Source organism: Pseudorca crassidens, chromosome 7 (genome assembly GCF_039906515.1).
Source record: "Pseudorca crassidens isolate mPseCra1 chromosome 7, mPseCra1.hap1, whole genome shotgun sequence".
NCBI classification, from domain to species: domain Eukaryota; kingdom Metazoa; phylum Chordata; class Mammalia; order Artiodactyla; family Delphinidae; genus Pseudorca; species Pseudorca crassidens.
Window position 1 is genome coordinate 54318810 of NC_090302.1, and position 20355 is coordinate 54339164.

The following is a 20355-nucleotide window of genomic DNA, read 5'->3' on the forward strand; positions in this document are numbered from 1 at the left end:
CAGTTAGGTGAGTAGGGTATAGGTCAGGCAGGGACTGATCGAGCAGGGGATGTACAGAGAGCAGGAGAATAGCCATCTTGGGTGGCCTGATCAGACACCTACTCGACAGGAAGGACACCCTGGCTAAAGGGTCCACCATATTGTCATCTTTCCCTTTGTTTGAGGCTTGACGTTAGCAGCTCACTCTCCAAACTCCCCGCCGTACTTGTGATGACTGCGAGTGCAGATGTCACAAGTCACCCGCATTAAGGAGCTGTGCTTACAGAGGCAGAAATCTAGAAAGATCACTTCAGGCAATGAAGGAGGACAGTTTCCCCTGGAATGATCCTTCAACACCCATGTGAATTTTTGGCTAAGTCTCCTTGGTCAGTTCCCATGCTAAAGACATGACTTTGGGGCAGTTTACAGAACAACCTGGCATATATCACACTTGGGGTTTTTTCCGTCCCATTTTGTTTTGCTTTGCTTTCCAATATCAAAGCAATTCTAAGCCACTAGACAGAGCTTCTATCCAATGACTTCAGACGAACAATTTCCAGATGTGCTACCTATAATCTGTCCAAAATATAACAGTTGTAAAGATGTAAATGTCATCAATCCCTGGGGACACTATAGCATAACATTCTAGAGTGTAAGCTCAGGAGCCTGACTGCCTGGGATTGAACCCTGACTCTACCACTAGGGCAAGTTTCTAACTTCTTTGTGTCTCAGTTTTCTCATCTGTAAAATGATGATAATTACAGTACCAACCTCATAGGGATGCTGTGAGGATTAGTTAATTTTCTTTTTTACAAAAGGGTATGTAGAATAAGAGTGCCTGTTATATTATAAGTGCTCGATAAATGGTAAGCATTGTTATTATTCAAGAATCCTGTCAGCTGTGTCTACAGGGCCTCACAGGGCAGGAGTAAGTGGATGAATGGGCCTTGGGCATCATGGTGCGACGCTCAGCTTTATAGATCTAGAAAAGTGACCACCTCAGGGTGATCACAGTTAGAGGGACCCAGGGGGATTATCCCACACAGACTAGGCTCACAAACTCACAAAAGGGTTTCTTGCCCCTCTGCCAATGTGTTTACCTACAGCAAGGCAAGGAGGCCACCCAGATATTCATGTCATTGTATCCTTCCCTCATATGAAACGCTACGTGGGAAAAAAAGTTTTAAAAAAAGTTTTAACCATATTTCGAGTTTTAATTCAAAGTTTACTTGGTGAACATGGCAGTAGAACTGTGCGGATTTAATGCAGACATCCCCACCACATGAAGAGAATATTGGGTATTTGCGTACAAAAGGGGATGAATCTTCCAGCTGTCTGGTCAGGAAACTTCCTCTTGTGAACAGGGCTGACACAGCCCTCGTTCTGGTTCCACATAGAATGCCTCATTGTGATAATATACTTTCTCTGGGATTGTGGAGAAAAAAAAAAAGGGGGGGGAGGGTCAAGAGCTTTAGATATGCTAATGCTGGACCCTGGGTACATCTGAAACTTTTTAGACATTTCTGGCAGAGTGGAATTTCCAGTGCACTGAATGAGGAGGTGAAGATTTTGATGTATAGTAGGATGGAGGAATTTGTATTTACCTGAACTCTTCTAAAGGACAGCCTTTTGTAGAGTTGAAGACTGTTTTATGAGCCACTTGACATCAATGTGTGTGTTTTTTTGGGGTGTGGGGAAGTGTGGATTCGCTCAGAGAGCAACAGGTAGTCAGTGGACTGCAGTCTGAGCAGTATGGTTCTAGTCACTACAGGGCTTTCGTTTAACAGAGTTGGAAGCCAAGTTCAGACAAGTGAGTGCTATGTTAGGGTCAGAAGAAGTAGGACCACATACTAAAGAGGTAGCCAGGAAGAGATGGACTTGTCAGATGTACATGTTTGAGGTTGTTGCCACATGGGGTTTGGGGTTATAAAGAGAAAACTTTCTCTTACTTCACGTCTTACCCTCCTCTTCCAGTACAGAGCGCCCTGCAGTGCCCACTGCCCAAGGGTTCTGGGATGCTGCCTATTTTTTCAGCCCCATTCTCCACATTTCCAATGATTTTGTGAGCTCAGCTGCCAGTCTTTCTGTGAATTCCCTTTTAAATTAACTAATTAATTTATGGTGAAGCTAATTAGAATTGGTTTCTTTGTTTGCAGCCAAGAATTTTGAATGATACATTCTTATTTTAAAACATAGCCTCTCTTTTCCTTGCTGTTCCTTCCTCCCTCTCTCTTTGTCCCACTCTGTTTCTCTGTCTCTGTCTGTCTCTCCCTGTTGGTGATTTACACAAACACACAATGGCAATAAGGGAGAAAATCATGGCAAAGAGAAAATTATTTAAGAATAGGACACAGCAAGAGGTGACTTCAATACACAACATTCATGTTACGCATTTCATGCCTTTTGTTTAGGTGGGAGCACATTTGAATCTAAGCTTCCTAGTAGCCAAAGTGATGATAGGAACACAATTTGTTACACAGTTCTGTGCCCACAGGAAAAAAACATAAACCAGTAGCTCCAGGAAGCCATGGTTCATGCTGACACCAAAGAATAATTTCTCCCATGGATCCGCCTAAAGAGGAAACAGTATGAAAAAGCAAACAACATCCTGCACGTTATCTATGCACTAAATACAATACAGGTTCATAAAACTGCAGACGAGAAAAACTGAAGCTAAATCTAGCCCTTTCACCAAAGCATAATTCAGTGAGATCACTTCTGTGTACGATAAAGAAACACATCCCAGTTATTGGGATGGGGTCTGGCTTAATTTAGGGATAGATTTGAAAGAGTAAAGCTTCAGGCAGTTCTCATTTCATAAGGTATGTCTTTCAGCTGATCTTTGGAAGGATACTGAGCCACATTAAATTTCAGATTATACTTTCTGACAAGTACCTGGAATGCAGCTATTCAGTGTTTGGAGGTTAATTATAAACTTATATGTTTCAACAACTAACAGAACTGGGGTGAGGGCTGACATTTTTTTGTGAGATGTTAAAAATCTGAGGAGGCAATGTGCTTGAAGGGACGACCAACCCAGCTATTATCAGAGGTAGATCAAGGCAGTACCTATGCAGAAGGTCAAATCTTCTTAAAAAATAAATTAGGTGTATACACATGTTCACATCGGCACTATTCACTGTAGCCAAAAGGTAGAAGCAACACAAGTGTCCATCCATAGATGAATGGATAAACAAAATGTGGTATATACATACAATGGAATACTATTCAGCCTTTAAAAAGGAAGGAAATTTGAGATATACCACAACATGGATGAACCTTGAAGACATTATATTAAGTGAAATAAACCAGTCACCAAAGGACAAGCATTGTATAATTCCTTTTATATGAGATGCCTTGAGTAGTCAAATTCATAGACAGAAAGTAGAATGGCGGTTGCCAGGGGCTGAGGAAGAGGAGAACAGAGAGTTAGCGTTTAATGGGTATCGAGTATCAGTTTGGGAATGTGAAAAAGTGCTGGAGATGGATGGTGGTGATGGTGAATACAACAATGTGAATACACTGAATGCCACAGATCTGCACAGTTAAGCATGGTTAAAATGGTAAATTTCGTTATGTATATTTTACCACAATTAGGAAATAAAGCATGGAAAAAAGTAAATCAGGAATCCTCCAATAAACGGATGAATGGCCTCAAAATCTGACACCACAGAGCCTCACCATATAATTTTAACTTGACAATCCTTAAAAGCAGGCGTTGCCAAACACCCACCTTGGCTATAAAAAAATCCTAATAAATGTCCCAGGTTTAGAACGTCTAATTTTGAGCAATGAAGTTTCCTGGTGAGCTCTCCAAGATAAGCTGATTCCAAAACACACATTTGTGTAAATGGATTTATTGGCTTGCTGTCTTGGGCTGTTCACTAGAGCCAGGAGGGGCCATGATCTTATTAATCCTGAAAACAACCCTGGATAAGTCAGGTCCATTTTGCAGATGAGCAAACCAAGACTCAGAAGATCAAATAGCTTTCATAAGGTCACCTAGCTAGGAAGCAACGGATCTTGGATCTTGTCCACATAGGCTACAGGCGGCCCATTATGTTTTATTACACCTAATGAATCTCCAAGCAGTGGAAATTTTCCCCTGTATCACTTTGCTGGGTTTTACAGGGGGCTAGTACAAGACAAGTGAATTATAACTAAAAGTAGCCTGTTCTACCTCTCTGCCAACACCCTCAAAACTTCCATAGGGGGTGAGGACAGACAGGATATGCATGAATTTCCTTCACCATTTCATTTTACTTTAGTTTCTCATTAGTAAACATTACTGAAAATCTACTACGTGTCATACTGGCCTAGAAACTGGGGGATTAAAGCAATTCTCAGAGGAAATATTTGGTACATTTGAGTAGGAAAATCTCCTTTGATTTTCCCATCTCTGTCCTCAAGCTTTAGAGCACAGAGTCCAGGGCAAGTCAGTTGAGAAAAGCCCCACTGGCTCACCTCCCACAATTCCCCAGGGAAATTATTACCCAATCAAGCCTGTTCCACATTCTATCCGCTCCCCTCCAGCCCTTGCTAATTGCACCGAATTACATACCTCAAGAATTTCTCTCTCTCCAGGGCGTGTCCTGAAAACACATTGTGTTTTGTCTTCTCCTGGGCTAATTAGGATTTGCTGAAGGAAGCAGCGGGGCTTGGAGCCCTGTGATCTTCCAGAGAGGCCCTGCCCTCATTTGTGTTCCTCATTGAATTCCCTTGACTCTGTCTTCCTCAGTTTGGACACCTCAGCTTCACTGGGAACCCGGTGCAGCCATCCTGCGGTCGGATATAAAGGGTCTCTCTTCCCTTTGTGCAGGTGCCTTGTACCTCGGCAGCCTAAAGAGTACTTGCTGAGTGTGCCAAAAGCTCAACTTATGCCGCTTTCTCCTTTTTGCTTTGCTTTACAACAAGTTGTACTTTATGAAGTTTCAGTGATATTTTTCAAAGCAGAAAGTAAGTGGTCTCCATGTATTCTTTATATGTGTAATGTGAGCACCTCTGAATTTTTTATACAATGTCTTCTGCCACACTGGTACATGCAATATTTATTAACTAACTGCAAGTTTATATTTGCCCAACTTTTAAAAATTGATTTCCTCGGGCTTCCCTGGTGGCGCAGTGGTTGAGAGTCCGCCTGCCGATGCAGGGGACACGGGTTCGCGCCCCGGTCTGGGAGGATCCCGCATGCCGCGGAGCGGCTGGGCCTGTGAGCCATGGCCGCTGAGCCGGCGCGTCCGGAGCCCGTGCTCCGCAGCGGAAGAGGCCACAGCAGTGAGAGAACCGCGTACCAAAAAAAAAAAAAAATTGATTTCCTCTTGATGGTCATTAGAGGCAAAATAACTAGGTGTTTCATACCTTCTGTGTCCATGTCTTCTTTCTGGTCATGTCTTTTTTGTCTGGCCCTCCTGCTATTCTGCAATAATATTGTAGAAATATCTCAGTGCTGTTAAGAGTTGCTGTGCCGGATCAGATTAGGCGTACTGCCCCAAGTACGTTTAAAACAACAGTGGAGTATATTGGAAAGAGAAGCGGGCGGAAAGTCAGGAACCCAAGGTTCAAGTTATGATTCCATCATCAATATCCTTGGGAAAGTTACTCTACTTCTCTGAATCTCAGCCGTGCCATCTCTACAGTGAAAATGTTTTATCAGATGACATCCTGTTATTCTGTCTTCCTTTTGTTTCATCGACTGCTTGTTTATTTTGAGTTAAGAGATTTGGCGAGTTTTGTTGACATACAAATTGAAGAAATTTCGAGTTGATCATTATTTAGCCTTATTCTCCTCCCAACAAATGGTTGCCTTGAACCACCTACTTCAACCCAGCCAACTTTTTAAATTGACCCCGAATGAAAAGTCCTTTCGGCCCCACCTGGATTTGAGACTTCGCTTCTCTACCCTCCACCTCCTAGACTCTCCTGGCTCTGGATCACTGCCCTTTCTCTTGGAAGACAGGTTCTCTGCTTTTTCTCCTGTGGGAATTCATTCTATCCCTTCTTCAATGTTAATTTTATCCTACTCAATAGCTAAAAACTCACCCATGTTTCTGGGAGAGATCTTTAAAATTCAGAGAGTCCTATATGAAGGTAAAACTTAAAGTAAATTCGTATTAACATTTGATATTAATCACACGAATCCAGAAATAGACTCTTTTTAGACAGAGAGGTACCTGCTATAATTCTGCTACTTGCCTTGGCTTGGAGGTTGCCATTTTGGACAGCAATGTGAGTTTCCTTTCTTTTTTTTCCTGCCTCTGTGAATAAGGAAATGCCAGAGACCTTCCCACCCCCTCAGCCAACCCAGTACTCCCTGTTCAGGTGCTTCTGCCAGCTAATTAACACCTCCTTCGCAAGCTGTAAATTGGACAGCAGATGCACATGAATGCAGAACCCGCTGGGGAATATCATGCTTTCTCTATACATGTATTTCATGAAAGGCAGGAAGTGAAATCAAGTAGGCTGATGGGAAATTCATTCTGCCAGAATGGCCAGCCCCAGAATCTTAAATAAGTTTATGGGGCTTTTAATGCAATAGACATTTCTTGTATCTCTGGAGGAGAGACCCTTTTTTGTTGTTGTTTTTCAAATGTAACCCAGTGGGTTCTCGAAATTCTGAAAAATTATTGAACATCTTTGGGCAGCCCTAGGATGCTACCAGAGATGCAGGCACATTTGCACCCCTACCCTGGGTCCATTGAACATTATTCTTCCAACCTCCAAGAACCAGGGTCTGGATCATTAAATCCCTGCCTCTAGTCTCAGTCTGCTCCAATCTATCCTTTATTTTGCTGCCAGTGTTCTGTTTACAAGCCAAAAAGATAATGTTACAGGCTTAACACAGTTTAATACTTCTCCAGATCTCATAGAATATATTCTGAACTATTTAGTAGGGGTCCATGGCCCCTGAGGATCTGTTTCCTGCTTACCTTTCTCTCCTGATACCTACTCACATTGTACACACCAGCCAGACTGAACTATCTGTAGTCCTTGGCATGGGTGATCTCTCACAGCTCTGCATTCTAAATCTGTCCGTGTCCCATTCTTACTCCAGAAGCCATAATTTCCACTTTCTCCAAAGAACATGGAAGTAATTTTTTCATTCACCTGCAATTCAGTTTAATTCAATTCAACAAAGTTTATTACGGACCTTTTCTGTGTCAAACACTCTGCTATGCTCAGAAAATACAATGATGCATACATAAGTCATAAGCTCTCTGGGGAGCTTACAAAATAGTGGAATAGGGCAGACATCAGTAAGTAACTATAATAAGCTTCGATGGGTCCTCATAGGGGACATGCCCCAAAGCCTGTGGCAACACAGAAGGATTTATTCTTCAGAAATGGTAGCGAGGGGAGGGGAGGGCAACTGTGTTGGGGGGAAACTTCAGAGAGGGGGTGAACATTCGAATGGGTCCACTGTAGCTTTCTTATCTCTTTGCTTTGGTCTCATAATTCCTGGTGGGTACCGGGCAACTTTTTGTGCAAAACAGGAAGAAAACAACACAGAGATGGATCAACCAGATCGCATGGGAGGATATTAAGTATCATGAATATTGGAAAATGTGAAGAAATAATCCCCCCAATATGTCAGAAATTGGCTAATTTCCCTTTAAGTAGAACTTATCTTCCTTTCTGAGGGAGAAATGTCTATCTCTGTACATGTGCACATCCATATCTGTAACAAATTGCTAAACAGTCTGTTATGTTCAAGCAAAAATGTAGAGGTTTGCAATCTATTGCTGAAGGAGTTTTAACTAAAATTTCAGAAAATTTTGAACATCTAGATAAATGTGTGAAAAACTGGAATAGGCAGGTGGCAACAAATACAAAGCAGGTGCATTTAAGATTTTACTTTTTCCTTACTAAGTAGCAAGGGATGACCTCAGCCAGGGTGTGCAAGGGAATAGACTGTGTGGATGTGGCCATATGGTAGCGTCCACTCCTGATTTAGGTGCCGGTCTTTGTCTCTGCATGTGGTTCTCGATGTGTGGTCCCCAATTAGCATCACCAGCATCATGTGGGTGCTTATTAGAAATGCAGCATCTCAGGCCATTCCTCGAATCTACTGAATCAGAATGTGTGTTTTATCAAGATCCTCAACTAATTTAAATGCACATTAAAGTTTGGCCATAACCCAAGAGGGGAAGGGGGGTGTGGGATGAATTGGGAGATTGGCATTGACACATATACACTGCTATGTATAAAACAGATAACTAGTGAGAACCTACTGTATAGCGCAGGAAACTCTCCTCAATGCTCTGTGATGACCTAAATTGGAAGGAAAACCAAAAAAGAGGGGATATATGTATATATGTAGCTGATTCACTTTGCTGTACAGCAGAAACTAACACAACATTGTAAAGCAACTATACTCCAAAAAAAATTTTAAAGGAAGTTTGACCATCACTATGTTACCTCATTCAAACTTCACAACATCCCCATGGGGTTCTCAACTCTGGGCCTCAGGCCTCAAGTACACAGGAAATGACTGACGACATCCCTTGCAGTGCGTGCATTCACGTGTATAAAGCATCTTAGTGAAGAGAGGTGCCCCAGATCGTACTTACTTGCATATCCTCCCCTATCACATATGTTTACCACACACATTTTGAGAATCAATAAAAAATGTTTTCCCCATGAAAACTTCTCCCCCTGACTCTCCCCAACACACACACACACACACACACACACACACACGTACACACAACTGTTACCAACTTTTCAGTAGCATTTATAAAGTCAGTGGGCAGGAAGGGGATACTTGTCAAAGGGGTACCTGATTTGTCTTGGTGGAATAAAGAAAACTTAAATTCCTGCACACAAATTGTAGTGAGAAGGGAAGCCTATGAGCCCTCACACCTTTATTGTTTGTTTCTGTTGTTGTTGTTTTCTTTTAAATGTTACCTTATCAGTGGAAGACAATTGCCAAACCACTCCTAACCCCACTGAGGGAGACCAGCAGTAACCAGGACAGGCATGCCAGCAGCCCGCATTTCTTGCTTCAGCCCAAAGATACCTCAGTTCTCAGCTGTATTTAGATCGAAGAAGTAATGTATACAGACTGTGAACAGCCCAGTAAATTTGCTCAACAAATTTCATTTCTTCTCGTTCTCAAAATCTCTCTCCCTACTCTTTCCTCTTAAAGCAGCGTTACTTATCTCTGAAGGGGAGAATTAAATACTGAGGGACTATTGGAAGAAGCAGGTCTGCCAGACAGTAGTCAACTGGGGCAGGTTTGGAGAAGCATCCTGCTGTCTAAGGGTCGCTACCCACTTATTACTAGTATACGGTAATCCTGGAACGACTGGGCTCCTCTTGATATTAGATTCATGATTTTGGCTTTCAGAGTGCTAGGCTGCCATGGATAACTTTTAGAGCCTATGCCAGGAACACAGAGATCTCCCTTTATTGTCCCCTCACTCATTGGAGGGCGGGGGGTGGGGGGTGCGGTCCAGTTAACTAAACTACCAAGTTCCGGGAGTAATTGATCAGACCAGAGGTGGGTATCTGAGTCAGGATGGATACCTCAGAAGGCCTTCTTTGTGGATTTGAAATCCAGATTGATAGGATACATATCCGCATCTATATGTCTATATCTACATCTACATCTATATTTATCCATGTGTGGAGAAAGGTTGACTGATTTACTCTCTTTCTTTATGCTGGTAAAGCATAAACCTTGAGATGTAGGATGCATGGGCATCATTTGCCGGTTGTGTGGATCAGAGAAGCAGATGAGGCAGGTCTGCAGAGACAGAAGAATAGAACAGCCAGGCCAAAATGAGTAGAGATGAAAGAGGAGAGAGGGAGAGAGAGCTGGGTTAGCATTTCAGTTCCATTCCTGGTATCTCCTTATTTTCTACCATGTCTTTTCAATAACTTTCCCTTCACTGCTTAAGCAACTCAGCGTGGCTTTTGTTACCTATAAACAAAGAGTATATAAGTTCCACCCGGCTGTGCAGAGCTGTTCTTTTACCTGACAGCTTGGCTTTAGCCCCCAGTACTCTGCTCTCTGCACCTGTCCTGAGATTGCAGCCCAGAGGAAGGCAGGCCAGGAAATGAAGTCTTGGTATTGTTCTGTGGGCTGCAGCCTCTGAGTAGAGCCTCCCCTGCCTGCGTGATCCCTGTGGTTCCCATGCCTCAGGATGCCATGTCCCATCGACTTCAGAGCTCTCCTGGAACTTCTCTCAGGCAGCACAGAAGGCGACCTTGTGATAGGTCGCTTCCTGGATCCATCTTCTGGGTGAATCATTAATAGAGCCAACCGCCAGGTGGATGACTCTGGCTGCAGAGCCCTTCATGGCCTGGGAAGGTGACGGACAACACAATTTCATAGCAAATTTTCCAGTGAACACCGCAGGGCTGAGGTGTGAAACGACCCCAGAAGGAAATCAATCATGGATCCTGGGGAAAATCCTGGAATAGGAAGCCAAGTGACAGCATGAAAGCATGTCAGAGCTGTACAGATCATCTGCTTCCTCTCCTTGAAGTTTACAGTTGGGGAAGGGAAACCAAGATTTATTAAGGGCCCAGCATGTGATGGGCACATGAATCCCTAAGAAGCCCACGGCTCAGGTTATTATCCTTGTGTCGATGAAGAATCTGAGGTTCAGAGTAGTCAAGTAATTTGCTTAAATGGTGAAGATGGAGTGGATTCTGAGGCCATCTCACGCTAGAGCTCAAGCTCTGGTCAGAAGTGACTTGGCCATCATCACCCAGAGGGAGCCCGGTCTCAGGAGCCCAGACCAGTACTCTTCACCTCTCTCCATGCTGCCTCTATCACGGTGCAACTGGCATGGCTGGAGAAGCACTGCTCTCAGGTCTGATGGTCAGAGCCCAGCCAGGCAGCCTGAGATCTATTGCAAAGAGAAGAATGGAACAAGAGACCATGAGTTCCCAGAGCAGCTTTGCCTCTACTATGAGCAGTGAGCAAGCCTGACCACTAATAGCTCAGCACAGCCCAGTCAGATTTTGATAAGGGCAAAGATTCTAGAAAGCCTGGGAGCAGAGGAAAAGTGACCACAGTATAAACAGAAGAGCCCAGGCTTTCTGGTCTGGTCATCTCACTTACTAGCCTTGGACAAGCTGCTGATGCTGCATCTTGGTTCCTGTGCAGTAGCAAAGGCACCTGGACCGGATAGTGTTCCGTGATGGAGCTCTGGATTACTCAGGCATCCATGGGGGACTGGAGCACAAATGGGCCTGTTCCATCATGAACCCTAGGCCTCAGACATAAACCCTTTCTGTGGACATGAATCTGGCCTTTTGAAAGACTAAGCAGGAGTGAGCACAGGGTACAAGCTAGGGAGAGGGGAGGGGATGATTTGGAGTTGATGATGGAAGACCCAGCTGTGTGGGTGGGCTACACAGATGTGCCCCCCAGTACCCCAGAGAGACTGTTAGCTTAATGTGCCATGCAGATGTGGAGACAGGGGTGAGGGGCACCCTGTGAAGCAACTCTTCAGTGTAATGGGTCATGAGCAACAAGGACTGAGCTGTACAGATGTTCCATGGACCACACGGGGACATGGTCTAGAGATGTTCACTGTGGACTGAAGAGCACAGCCAAGTCAGGAAGCTCTTGGATTAGAAATAACAATGCATTATTTTGTTTTTAAAAGCGTCAGACTACAACAAATGTTTGCACTGTACACCATTTGCTGTCTGGCAACTGTCTAGGTATTTGTTGAGTCCTGATGCTCTGACATTCCTTAAAGAGTTTTCACGGGCTTTCGAAACTCCACTGCACACCTTCTCTCCTGGTACTTTGGGGGCCTACTGACTCCAGGCTCTAAGCATTCCCCCAGGCCCACCTCTAACATTTACAGGGCCCCAGGGTAAGATTGCAAATGGAAGCCCACAAACTCAGAGATCTAAATATTTTAGAATTCCAAAGAAAGCTAAAACAATTGTTAACAAATATAATTTCATAACGACCTGGAAGGCCAGGTTTGATTTAGAATGATCAGAGACTCCTTGGATTTCTTGGCCAGAACCTGGTGGTACCAGGAAAGCCAGTCCGGCCTCCAGCCTGTAACCCACCCCTATTCTCTCCAAAATGCTGGTTCTGTTTTCAGCCATGAGGAGGCTTTATGCTCAGTTATGGACAGCCCAGTCTCCATGTCTAGCTTCACCCACAGTCCCTCTAACAGCCACTCTCTGGCTACCTCGCAGGCCCAGGGATGAACACACTGAAGACCTGATCCACTCTTGGGAGGACGGGCTTGAGGGAGAAGACTGTGCCGGCCCTGGAAGCAGCGTGGGACCATTTGGACTGGGGATTCGGAGTTTACAGGTACCTGGGCTGGGTCTAGAAGCGGAAGGAAAGTGGGTTTGGGCTGGAGACATACCTTTGGTCACATGAGCTCCTCACTTTGTGGGGCAGGGCATGCCTGGAGGATGGTCAGAGGGGAGCCTTTGATGCACAGGACCCAGCACAGAAGATCCTCTTGTTTGCTTCCAAAGGCAGTACTATCTATCCTGATGGTCCCAGGAAGACGCCAAAGAGGTGTCTGTTTGTACTACAGGTTGCTGTGAGCTCTAGATACAGAGAGACTTCTGTGGGCAATGTCATCTGGGTGATTTTATGACTTGCTTGCTCTCCAGACTAGCTCATTTCCTTACTGCTTCCATGCACTCATCTCAGAACTATAATCCTTTCTGTGGTCTCCTCACAAATTATCATTCTACTCTGGGTGCAGGATCAGTAATTTTTTTAAAATGGTGGTCACTCTTTAGCAAGTATGTTACATGTAACTGGGACTATGCCAGATATCTGCGTGATCTCACTGCCTGTGAGATGAACGTGATTACTCCTGCTGGAAGAATAAGAAATGGACTCAGGGCAGTGCAGCTGAGGAATTATTTCTGCTGCTGCAAAGGCTGTAAGTGACAGAGAACAAGGTCTGCCTGACACCAAACATGTGACAGTCCTTGATGCCTCCTGGTTGAGAGAAAAAGCAATAGGTCATCTACTTCCTTATCTCCCTCAAAATTTCTCACCACTCTTTCCCAGGAAGGAGTGTGCTAGCCTTGAGAGAAAATAGTCTTGAGATGCTGAAATCCCAGTGACTGTGTGTGTGTGTGTGTGTGTGTGTGTGTTTTAGAGCTACCAGGGGAAGGGCTGAGTCAGAAAACCATTTTCAATAGTGTGTGTGAATGTATGTCCCCAATACGCTCTTTATTACAAACTGGGAAACAAAATGATGGGGGACCTATGCTTTTTCCTAACACCCTCTGTGGCAGGAACAGAGCTATGCTGTTCAGACCCCCAGCTACATCGTGTGTGGTTAGATGGCACTATTAACTTCTTCAGTGTCCTCTCAGCTTTCTGGCTCTCTGGAAGGACCTCAGCCAATGAATGACCAAGACAGTGATAGCCAAGACACACCCTTCTCAGGATGGACTTCAGCAAGGGGGTGGTACAATGACCTAGCTATTCACCTAGCATGGCACTCTTGTAGTGGGTAAGAGCAGTCTCTGGCAGAACGTCTGTCCAGTTAGCATCACAGTCTGATGGTGCCTCATGCCCAATCCAGCTTCAGCCCCTTTCCTTTCACTGGGGTCACTCTTCAAAACTTCTGCAGAATCGTTTCCACTCCCAACTCTGCCTCAGCATCTGCTTCCTGGAGAACCCAACCATCAACGACCTTCCAGAGCCTCATACTTCACAGACAACCAGAGCAAACCATTTGAATCTCCAGTCCACTGGAATACAATGACATAAGGACAGGGATGATGCTGTGTTTTCTTTCTTGCATTATCACAGCACCTAGAACAGTAAGAGGCACACAGTGAGGGGTATGGAGCTCAGTAAACAATGGTTAGGTGAATGAACAAAACCCAAATCTCTGCATTTGCACACATTGGGATCAGCGGGGTCTATGCCAGTGCCTCCCGTTTTCCCCTCCAGTTCACCACCTCTTCCTTCTGCTACACTGACATCCACCCCCTTCCTTCTGTCTGCCTTTCTCTCCCTTCCTCAGTTACCTGAGAATTTATGTCGGGCACGGTACCCTGCGCTCAGAGCCACCTTCTGCAGTTGCTCCAAACCAGCTGGCCACGTCTTCTTCTGCTTCTCGTCCTCTTCTGCTTTCTCTGCCAGCTGGTACCATTCACAGCACCCACTTCCACCTGTCGGGGGCCAACACCCACCCCGAGGGCTCTACTCACCTGTGTCGACTTAAAAAAATGTATAACATGAGAGTTGTGAGTTAAGTTTTATTTGGGGCAAAATGAGGACTATAGCCTGGGAGACAGCATCTCAGCTCTGAGAAACTGCTCCAAAGAGGTAGGGGGGATGGTCAGTATATATGTGATTTTGGGTGAAAGGGGAGTACATGCAATCAAGCACTTCTTTTTTTTTCTTTTTTTTTTAACATCTTTATTGGAGTATAATTGCTTTACAATGGTTTGTTAGTTTCTGCTGTATAACAAAGTGAATCAGCTACACATATACATAATCCCCATATGTCCTCCCTCTTGCATCTCCCTCCTACCCTCCCTATCCCACTCCTCTAGGAGGTCACAAAGCACCGAGCTGATCTCCCTGTGCTATGCGGCTGCTTCCCACTAGCTATCTATTTTACGTTTGGTAGTGTATATACGCCCATGCCACTCTCTCACTTCATCCCAGCTTACCCTTCCCCCTCCCCGTACCCTCAAGTCCATTCTCTGTGTCTTCAAGCACATATTTTTGCAGAAGGTTTCTGCTAGTCTCATGAAGGTTTCTGCTAGTCACGAGGAGCAGTCGTCACCATGAAGGATTTTAGTGCTTTTGTAGATTTGAGGAGATAACAAGAATTGGGCTCATAAAATCAGCTCCTGAGAATATCTAACTCTCTGAAGACCTGTTCTGCCAGTTTCCCCCAGAGCACAGAGTGCCTCATTTCCACTCTCCACCCTGAACTCCTTTCAGGGGGTGTTGAAGGTCAGCAGCTGCAGCAGCACATGATGTAATCCTTGTAGAGGTAGATGGCAAGTGCCAGTTTGCAGTTGACACCTGTCTCTGGAGTCACGTTCCCAAACTGTGTCCTAAGGAACACTTACCTAACAAGGCACTTATTTTAAAAATTGTCTTCTGGGTGTCAGGCACCCTATTAAGCACTCTGTTTACATTATACTTTTTTTAAAATTGTGGTAAAATATACCTAACATAAATATACCTAACATAAAAATTTACCATTTTAACCGTTTTTGAGTGCACAGTTTAGCGACATTAAGTACAGTTGTCCCTCAGTATCCTTGGGGGATTGGTTCCATGGATACCAAAGTCTGTGGAGGCTCAAGTCTATTACATAAAATGGCAGAGTACAGTTGGCTGGCTCCAAACCTGTGGATGCAGAAGGCTGGCTGTACATTCAGTGTTGGATAGACCACACTTTGCTTATCCATTCATCAGCTGATGGACATTTAGATTGTTTCTACATTTTGGCTACTGTGAATAATGCTGCTAGGAGCATTGGTGTACATGTATCTGTTTTCAGTCCCAGTTTTCAATTCTTTTGAGTATGTATATAAGGATGGAATTGCTGGATCATATGGTAATTGTATATTTAATTTTCTGAGAACCTGCCAAATTGTTTTCTACAGTGCTAACAAGGTACTTTTTGGAAAAAAAGGGTTCCATGGTCAATAGACTTCATCCTCTAACTCTTTCTTGGAGAGTCACAATGCACTTTAGCATAGTAAAGTCTCTGAGAGGTCCCGCAGAAAAGAAAAAAACAAAAAAACAACCCCCCGCCCCCCGTGAAAAAAAAACCCAACTTTGACCCCCCATTCCCCAAACTAATTTGAAAGTGGAACCCTTTTTTTGCAGAGTAACTGGTAACATACCATCCCCTGCTGGTTTGGGAAACAGTACCCTGAGCTCAGTGGGGCTGACACAGGAAGGGCTGGGGCTCAGGGCCAGAGAAGAAAAATCACTCACTGCCCAGAGACGGGACAATCCCCAACTCTCCAACTAGCTTGTTGGGTGACGCCTGCGAGTTACTGTCCTTCCTGGCAGCTCTGCAAACGTGCCATTTTCTGCCTGGTACACCCTTCTCCTGCTTCTTTGCTTCTTGAAGACTAACTTGACCTTTAGGACTAACTCAGGCAGTCATCCCATCCCCCAGGGAACTGACCCCACTCTCCTGTCTCCCCAGGCAGGGATTGGAAGGCCCTCTTTGTTAGCTCTTATTAAACTACGTTGCCTTGTTAAATGGTCAGCCTCCTCCACTAAATCAAGGTGGGGGGCCGGTCAAAGTTAGTTTCCATAGACAGCCACCTGGAGAGTTTATTTAAGAATGCAGATGCAACCATCTTACCCCTAAAAATTCCAACTCAGTAACTCTGGGGTTTGCATACAGAAGCTCTAGAGTGTGAATTTTGAATAAGCACCCGGGCAATGTTCTTGGGCAGATGATTCTTGGAATCTTCTGTTGTCAGCTATGTGAGCATGACAGCCACTTCTACGTCTGTGTATTTTACACAAAAAATGTTAAAAGAATGAATGAATGAACAAATGAATGAAACAACCTCAATTTCCCCCTCTGTAAAAGATGAAGTTGGACTGGATGTTCTCTAAGCTTTCTCTTGGTTAAACTTCTCTTTATAAAGTTCAGATTATTTCACCCAAGACACTGTGTTCCCTGCAGCTTTAGTATCCAAACCATACACAACACACAAAGCCAAGCACACAAAACCACCAGGGAGACCCGCTGAAGAGGATTTAGTCCATGCTAGTACTTAAAAAACGCCGCAGGACTCGTGAACAACCGTACTTTTAAAACTATCGATGTTATCACAAGCTAGAGATACAGAGAGAGTATACACTCACGACCATGTGAATTGAGTCTCATTCTCTATCATGAGCATGAGCGGCTGACAGGCAGCACTGTCAGGGCTGACAAACCCTTAAGTTTGGGAATTGGGGAGCTAGGCATTGCGGAAAAACAGAGGCCAGAGAAGGTGCTGGGGTGTTAAGCCCCTTCTCCTGCTCTGAGGAGAGGGCACAGACTGTTAGCGCTGTCAGTGCCCCCTGACTCTGCTCCAGACATCTCAGTGGAATCTTTGGACATAAAACACTGACTCTCCTCTCCCTGAGAACGCTGCAGGTTTTGAGAGGCAACTCCAGCTTCTCCTAAGAGCTATGGCCTGAGAAAAATGAAGTCTCCCATTACTTACAACCTCTCAGCATTTCAGAGGAAACGGCTGGCTATGGCTGCCAAGAGCCAGCAAATATTTGGTTAGCTTGGAAAGAATGGGTGCTCATTTTCCAATTCTCACAGATTTCTGTATGCCCAGTTCTTTTTATTAAAAACTTCAAATCCAGAGATAAAGTCAAGTGGCACTCCAGGCTCTGAGCATTCATCTGTATCCCAGGGAGCAGAACCCAGAATCTAAACAAACAAAAGCTTAATCAATAGAACTCATGAATTTCCTCCAGGAATAAGACCCAGCATAGCCGAAGAATAGGCAGAGGGGCTCCTCACTGTGGTTTTCTTTGGGCAGATATTTATGGGAAGGGCAGGGGAATGTTCCCTCAGTTGACTAGAGACAGAACACTATGGCCCATGGCAAATCCTGCCTGCTGCCTTTTTTGTTTCTTTTTGTATGGCCTGTGAAATAAGAATGTTTTTTACATTTTTAAATAGTTGACAAAAATCAAAAGAAGAGAAATATTTCATGACATCTGAAAACGATAGGAAATTCAAATTTGCGTCCATAAGTAAAGTTTTATTGTAACACAGCCATACCCATTTGTTTGTATATTGTCTATGGCTGCTTTTGAGCTATAACAAAGTTGTGTAGTTGAGACAGAGATCATATAGCCCTAAAAGCCTAAAATACGTCCTATCTGGCCCTTTGCAGAAAAAGTTTGCAGACCCTGGGGGTAGAGGATATAAGAGTTGACCTTCCCATGCATTTGAACTAAAAACTAAAAAAATATGTATGTGCAGTTAAATTACAAAACAAACACCTGTTTAACCTAACACATGGGTCAGGACATAAAACACTGTTGGTCAGCACCCCGGGAGTACTCTGGGTTGCCCTTTCTTCCTGACAGAGTTCATCAGTACCTGGACCTTTGTGGTAGTATATTTCTTGCTGTTGTTTATACTTCTGCCCCCTAAACTCCATATTTGAATTTTGTTTGTTTTTGAACTGTGTATAAATAGAGTAACACTGTATATTTTCTTTTCTGTCTTGTATTTTCTTTCAACACAGTTCATGAGACTCCGCTCTGAATTACTGCATGTGGCTGCAGGTCTGTGACTGCCTTTGCTGCACTGAATTGCATTTCATTACCTTAGCACAGTTCACTTATTCTTTTTACTGTTGGTGGACAGTTGGGTCATTTCCAGTTTTGGCCATTATAAATAGCATTGGACATCTTATAACTGAGCCACCATTGACTCCCAAGAGAGGAATGGAATTGTTGGATAGCAGGGTATGTGTATCTTCAACTCTACCAGTTAATGCCACACCGTCCTCCAGAGAGGTTGGACCAAATCACCCTCCCACCAGCTGCCTCCCTCTAGGGAGTAGAGACACTTTGTGTCTTGTCAGTCAGCACTATTTTCACCTCCAAAGCCTGAACCACATGAGTTTGCTGCATGTTCCCCCAGCACCTTGAAGAGCCAGATGAGGTGCATGGGAGCCATCATCCCTTCTGCTTTGTATCTTCTGTGAACATAATTCTCGAGTCTTAAAAATTCAGTGAGAAAACTGTCAATTTTCTAAGAATAATCCTTGAGATAATATGATGTCTTTTATTTAGAGTGCTGTGCTTGGCTCACGGGGCAGTCAGATGTGTGAATGTCCTGACAACCCTTTCCCCTTCCCTGTCCCCTAAGGATGGGAGCTGAGGAAAGAAGCCGATCAGACAGGACAAGGAATCAGGGAAATGATAACTGCCCCTTTCTCCTTTGGGAAATCAGAGGACTTAAAGGTCACGGTATTAGTTCACAGGAAGCTGATGCTTGTGTCTTTCTTGGCAGGGTTTTAGGAAAACTGGGCAGAAAGGGCCCACTCCAATGGCCAGCATGCCGAAACCCCATCACCTGGAGGACCATGCACTAGAGGCATTTCTGAAGCATGATGCAGCACTACATTGAAAAGGCACAAATAAACCCCAAACCCTAGCACACATTTATCCAGTTTTTGAAGCAGATTAATAGAATAACCAATAAAACATGTATAAAAGCTTTAATTAAATCTGATGAAATAAAACTTCATGTTTTATTTATGGACACTCCCAACATGTAAAGGATTCAGGGACACATTCATTTTTACTGCCATTTCGTCCTCATATCTATAATTAAATCCAGGCTGCAGCTCTGGCCCAAAGCGATGCGTCATTTTAAAACTGGCCTTGGACACTCCCTCCCCCACCCCCATCTGCTTTTAATTATAATTACCAATCCAATATGACTGAGGCGGATGGTAAAACTAAACAAAATAATAAAACAAACAAACAAAAAATGGTTGTTGCCATCATGTTTTAAAACGAAATGCTAAAGGAGGATTTCAGGCAGGTGGGCGCATCCTCTATTTCCAGTTTTATTATGTACCAAGTGCACAATCCCTTCATTTTACTTTCGACATAAAAAAAGGACTTCATGAAACAAGACAAAATAACTTATGATTATATGAAACATAACTGTGACAAATCACAAAACTATACATATTAATAGAAAAAAGTGTACCTAATTCTTTAAAAGATTTATGACAATAAGCACCAGATGTGCCCCTAGAGTAAAATCAGCCCCATATCCAGTATGATATATGCAGTTCACTTCTCTACGTGAGTGTATATAACTATGTACAAGAGTCTGTGTGATTTATGGGAAACAGATTTCCACTTTTTCCCCCCAAAGTGCTTTATGTCAGCAACATTACACAGGATGCTCTGCTGTCTGTACAAAATAAATCTCTTCTTTCCTACACTCGCCATCTCTCCAATGAGTGTTTTTTTTCTTTACTCATGGCAAAAAAAAAAAAAAAAAAAAAAAAATGTAACCACAGAAATTCCACACCACCAACAAAAAGTGCCATTAAAAATGCTGCTATAAAATGACATGGTCAAAACAGTCAAATAAAGTACCAAATAATTAAATTGGACATTTACAATCACTATTACCGATACTTCAAGGTAACTGGGAAGCAAGGTTCTTGGATAGGGGGTTCAACACTTACCTCTGTTCTAGTATGCTAATGTCCTTGACAGCTGCTAATTTTAAAACAACAGAACACCACCAAAGCTCTGTTTTATCAGTGGAGACTTTGCTGTGATTGACTGAAGACCTTTTGTTCATTTTGGAATCACCTAAATAATTTGGGGTAGACATGGGTAATGGGAGATACCCCACAGGACTAGTAAATATTTAAATA